Raw genomic sequence first — 5,964 nt, 5'->3', positions numbered from 1 at the left:
TCTTGAAAAAGGAAATCAACACAGAACTTAAAAAATGGCAAAACCTCCCATCCTCCTGGATTGGAAAGATTAACATCATGAAAATGGCAATACTTCCCAAGGCTATCTACAAATTCAACGCAATACCTATCAAAATTCCAACCTCATTCTTCAAGGAAATAGAAGATGCAATCCAAAAATTCATATGGAACAATAAAACACCCTGAATAGCAAAAACGCTCCTCAACGGAAAGAACACTGCTGGAGGAATATCTATACCAAATTTCAAACTCTACTATAAAGCCATAGTAAACAAAACAGCTTGGTATTGGCATAAGAACAGACCTCAGGACCAATGGAATACAACTGAAAACCCAGAAATAAACCTACAGACCTATAGCCATCTAATCTTCCATAAGGGAGCTAAGACAATAGAATGGAAGAAAGACAGCCTCTTCAGTAAATGGTGCTGGCAAAATTGGTTAACTACTTGTAGAAAACTAAAGGTAGATCCTTACATATCACCCTGCAGCAGAATCAACTCCAAATGGATCAAAGACCTTGAACTCAAAGCAGACACTGTGAAAATATTACAGGATGGAATAGGAGAAACCATAGGTCTCCTTGGCTCAGGTCGAAATTTTCTGAATAGAGACCCGGAAACACAACAAATCAAAGAAAGGTTGGACAAATGGGATTGCATAAAGTTACAGAGCTTCTGCAGGGCAAATGATATACCTAGCAAGATCAATAGAAAGCCCACGGATTGGGAGAAGATCTTTAATAGCCATACAACGGACAAGGGTCTCATATCTAAAATATACTTGGAACTCAAAAAATTATATCCCCCAACAACAAATCCTCAAAGAAACAACTGTCCAATAAATAAGTAGGCGAAAGGCTTAAAGAGAAACTTCTCTGAAGAAGAAAGAAGGATGGCCAATAGACACATGAAGAAAGGTTCAACATCCCTAGGCATAAAAGTAATGCAAATCAAAACAACATTGAGATATCAAGAACTCTAACAACAACAGATGCTGGAGGGGATGTGGACAGAAAGGAACCTTACTTCATTGTTGGTGGGAATGTAAACTTGTTCAACCACTTTGGAAAGCAGTATGGAGGTTCCTCAAAAGACTTCACATAGAACTCCTCTATGACCCACCAATCCCACTTTTGGGCATTTACCCAAATGTTTACAAACAAGACCACACTAAAGCTACCAGCACAACTATGTTTATTGCAGCATTATTTACCATAGCTAAGATATGGAACCAACCCAGATGCCCCTCAGTAGATGAATGGATCAAGAAAATGTGGTATATATACACAATGGAATTCTATGCCTCCATCAGAAATAATGACATTGCCAGATTTGTTAGGAAATGGAAAAACTTGGAAAAAATTATATTAAGTGAAGTAAGCCAGGCCCAGAGAAACATAGTTCCCATGGTTTCCCTTATTTGCAATATCTAGTATATGTATGAGTCAAGCGGAAAAGGTCAGATAATATGATGTCAGGAAAATGTACCCTTAGATATATATTTTAATGTTTTTTTCTTTCATGCATATGTTTCTAAGGTATTTATAAGATTATCTCTTTGTTGCTTTGTGTATCCCTCCGCCACAGTATAACCCCTGCTTTCTATATTTGATGTCAGTATAACTTGTGGAGGACATGGGGAAAAACCAGTTGTTTAAGGATACAGATGGACCTGTTGCAATAATGAGAAGTACAAGTTGTCATGTCCAAAACGAGCTTTACAATGTCGGTGCGGGGCGGGGGGAAAGGGGAGGAAGGAGAAGGATTGGGATTGGGGGGGAGGGGGGAGGCTGGGAAGGGATGTGAAGGGTAAACAAAGGAGGAGGCTGCAATGCTTGGTAAGAAATTTACGCATTATCCTACCCATGTAATTGTAACCCCTCTGTACAGTATGTCCACAAATAAAATTAAACTAAATTAAAAAAAAAAAAAAAAAGAAAAAACAAACAAAAATCACCTGACTTAAAAGTTTGACGAAAGAGTATTGAAGAGAGATGAAAGAAAACATAGAGGACGTTTCTGTCTCCAGTGGAGTAATGGGTTCTTGATATTGTTTCTCCCATTCTATCTTCACAAGCTATAAAGTGTGGCTGAGGACTGGATTATCCATTGTAGACAAAGAGAACTCACAGAAGAAAATATTTGCAGCAGATATAGGTGATTCATAACCTTAGACAATATATTTAAATCTGTTCAAAATTCTCTGCTACCCAAAACTGCCCTCTTTGAAGAGCTTTGTTTGCTTTTCCCAAGACTACCTTTCATTAACTATTTAAAATTTTGAGAGGTCACATTCATCCTTTCCAGAGATTGCTGTTTGGTTGTGATTTTGTGTGTTTTTGTTTTTTGTTGTGTTTTTTAACTAAATTTCAAAAGGTTTTGCAAGTGTATTACAATAAATATGTCCATCTAATTGTCCAATTCTCCTGTATCAGAGTGACTCCTTCTATCATTCTTAACCAACCCCTTCTCCAAGATTTATTTCAGATTTACCACGTCCTTTATCACATGTGTACATTGAGTATTCTTGCTGTACTTGTCCCTTGTTCCATTTGTCATTCATTCTATGTCTTTACTATTATTCCTCTCTGGTTTCAACTTCCTGATAGTCATTCTGTTAAACTGTCTGTTAATATTTTGAAAGGTTTATATACATTCCATGGAGTTTCAATCCTGAATATACTTGAACTTATGTCAGCTTATATTTCCATAATTTATTCATCTGCAATAACAATTTGCAAGACTGGAGACGTGAAGGACCTAGACATGATTTTATTCTCATCCATTTGGAAGATTAGTCTTTATTCAACAAGAAAGTTTAAATATGGCTTAGAATATATTCCTAACTACAAAATTTTATAAATGGCTTTGTTAAAAGTTTTGTGATTATTTTATTTTACATGGGATAATATTTTCTACAACCTTTGGAAAAAGAAGAAAACCATGATTTACTACTATAGAGGAATATGGTAGAAATAGAAGACAGATTTTTTGTTTGTCACATCTCTGATGAGTACCCATATTCATGACTTTAAGTCATATTTCTTACTATGTTAGACAGATAGGGAAAACATAAAACAACATATGATAAAGCATCTATTTGTGACTTTTTAAAATGTACCTTATTAAGTGATGAAACTTACTTTATTAGCTAGTTTTTGGGTTTGTATTATGGGAGGTTGTTCTATTTGACACATTTCTGGAAGGCACCTACTGAACAACACAAATGGTGGGTGGTACTATTTCTACACTTTAATGAATGGTTGAACCTGCTTGGCATTAGTGCTGGAGAAATTAATCAACTCTATTGTAACTTGCACCCTAAACCTTAAAAATTTGTAATGTCACTATCGTCTACTTGTCAAATGTTATTTTGGTGAATGTGATTTTTAAAATATTATTTGAAAAGGAATCTGTTTTCAGGAGATTAAATGTAGGTTGTCATTTGTTTGTGAATGATAACATTTTTATACAACAGAACCAAGTTTTACTGAAGTACCAGTATTTTGAAGCATTAACGATCTTCTCAGTTAATGTTTTTGTGAATTATATTTGACCTGAAGTCAAGTTTTCCTAGCCTTGGTAGACCAATTATGGATCTATCGTTCAGGAACTTTTTTTTTGGCCTACTTATGCTGGACTAAATCTTTCAGTAATCATTAGAAGAGGGGTATTAAAAATAATTTTGTGACATTTGTGATCTTGGTCACACATATGGTCTGGTCATTTTTTTGAAAGTTTGAATTGCTGTACTTTCTGTTAGATTTTGTGATCTCATCTTTCCTTTTAAGTTGCATTGCATTTCACAATTGCATACTGCTAATTCTGGTGTCGTAAGGAATTGAGATGGATTTTCAATTACTTTCTGTTGACATGTTTCATGAGTCTAGGTGAGATATCTTGCCCTTGTTATCTGATGAAGCAGATAACTGGGACCTGGGATCCTAGGACCCATGGGTCCTGCAGAAGAGTAATACCTTTTAGATATCATATCAGAAAAATTGGGTATAATCAGTAGGAAGGCTTCCAAAATTGGAGAAAAATATTTTGGCATCAGTGAATTAAAACAATAAACAGAGCAGCAGGGTAAAGTCCCTTATAGATTAGAGGAAAACAATAATTTTTTTTTACAACATGAATTCAGAAGACCAAGAACACTTAGAAGGTATCAAAAGTTTATACCGAGGACATTGAATTGATGCTTTTTATATTCTAATGTACATTCTAAATCTTATTTATATTCCAATCTATTTATATGTCAAATTATCAATTAATTCTAGTAAGTTTCACTGTGTGAAATAAAATATTAGCACGTATAAAGATAAAATATATAACTATATATAATGTAAGAAAAAGGCACATGTTTTACAATGTACTGTTGTGGTTAGGGCATCAAAAGCAACTGTGTTTTAAAGTATTGTTCCATTATTTCTACCTCAGTGTTTGGCAGAGTTGGACCTAAAGCTTTACCATTTGTAGATTTACAGCCTAGAGGCAAGAGGAAACACTGTGATAAACATCACCAATTTAAGGCCTAATATCAAGGAGAAACATATAGACTTCTCTTGTAACTATGAAAATATTTGGTGAAAGAAAGGCAGTAGTGTAAATTCCTGCCTGGTTGGATGGTAGACTGGACAGGACATTAGGTAATCATGCATGTGAAAACTTTTTCATCTTCTTGGCTTTAGCTACTTTTGAAATATTAGGTATAAGAAACAATTATATTTTGACAAAATGCCTTCTAGTCTAAATGATTCTGTCTTAATTGTTCATCTCTCCATGATCCTTTTTAACTAAGATTAGTTTTATTCCAGTAAGACAATCTGTGCTGTCAGGGTAAGATATTCTGGTTGGTCTGTTGCTATATGAAAAAGAGTAAAGGGTCAGGTAGGCATTTGTGCCAGTACGACCTCATTTAGGAAATTTTAAGCTCAGAAGTTTAGAAGTAGCTCTTAAGCAACGCTTGCTTTGAATCCATTAGCTCCACAAAGCTAAATCAGTTGATAAATAAGTACTTGAAAAGCTATCACCTTTGGACCTAGCTATAAAGGCTTCAAAGTATGATCAAATTTAAAATGAAAAAGACTTAAAATAGTCATTGACAAAAAATTGCAAATGTGAGCAATCGACCAAACAATATGTTTTTTCCAATATACACAGAATTTTAGAGAATTAAGATCAATAGCATTTTTAGGAACAATAAGGTTTCCTGGTTACAAACAGTCAACCAAGGATATATGCCTGTATAAAGATTGCATCATTAACTACTTAAATTTACAGGATACTATATGCTTCAGCAGCACGTTTACCCAAATTACAACAATATAGAGATTATCATGGCACTTGCAAAATGATGATATGAAAATTTGTGAAGAATTCAATATTTTTCATTCTTCAGAAGCAAGAAATGAAAAACAGTTATTAAAAAATTGATTACAAAAACACAAGTCGTTATGTCAAAAATGAACTTTACAACTTTGGTGCGGGGGGGGTAGTGGGGAGGATTGAGTGGGGGGGCAGGGGGGGGAATGGGAAGGGATGGGAAGGGGAAACAAAGGAGGAGGCTACAATGCTTGATAAGAAATTTACTCATTATCTTGCCCATGTAATTGTAACCCCTCCGTACAGTATTTTCACAATAAAAAAATACAAATGTAACAACACATATAATTCATTGAACTGAAAGTTAGTTTGACATCAGTGTATTAAATCCTCACCTAAGAAAGGCCTTTATATAGCATAATCTTTACAAAACTTTTGAAAGTAGATAACATTGTCATTTTATCCCAAAGAAATAAAATACTATAAGGACCTAGGTAAAAAAGGAATCTTAAACTTTTTCTATATGGAATGCTATCTGAAATAACACATTTATTAATGAACCTATATAATATAGAACAATGTAGAATTCAAAGTATTATATCTAGGAGAGAATGAAA

General features: G+C 34.3%; 1 pseudogene; it reads left to right on the top strand.

Moving 5' to 3' along the window:
- Positions 1-5,313: 5,313 nt before the first annotated feature.
- Positions 5,314-5,413, top strand: LOC122108749 (annotated as a pseudogene).
- Positions 5,414-5,964: the final 551 nt, after the last annotated feature.

The sequence above is a fragment of the Dipodomys spectabilis genome, unplaced genomic scaffold (genome assembly GCF_019054845.1).
Source record: "Dipodomys spectabilis isolate Male_0828 unplaced genomic scaffold, ASM1905484v1 ptg000065l, whole genome shotgun sequence".
Classification (NCBI taxonomy): Eukaryota; Metazoa; Chordata; class Mammalia; order Rodentia; family Heteromyidae; genus Dipodomys; species Dipodomys spectabilis.
This window is presented reverse-complemented; position numbering and strand designations above follow the sequence as displayed.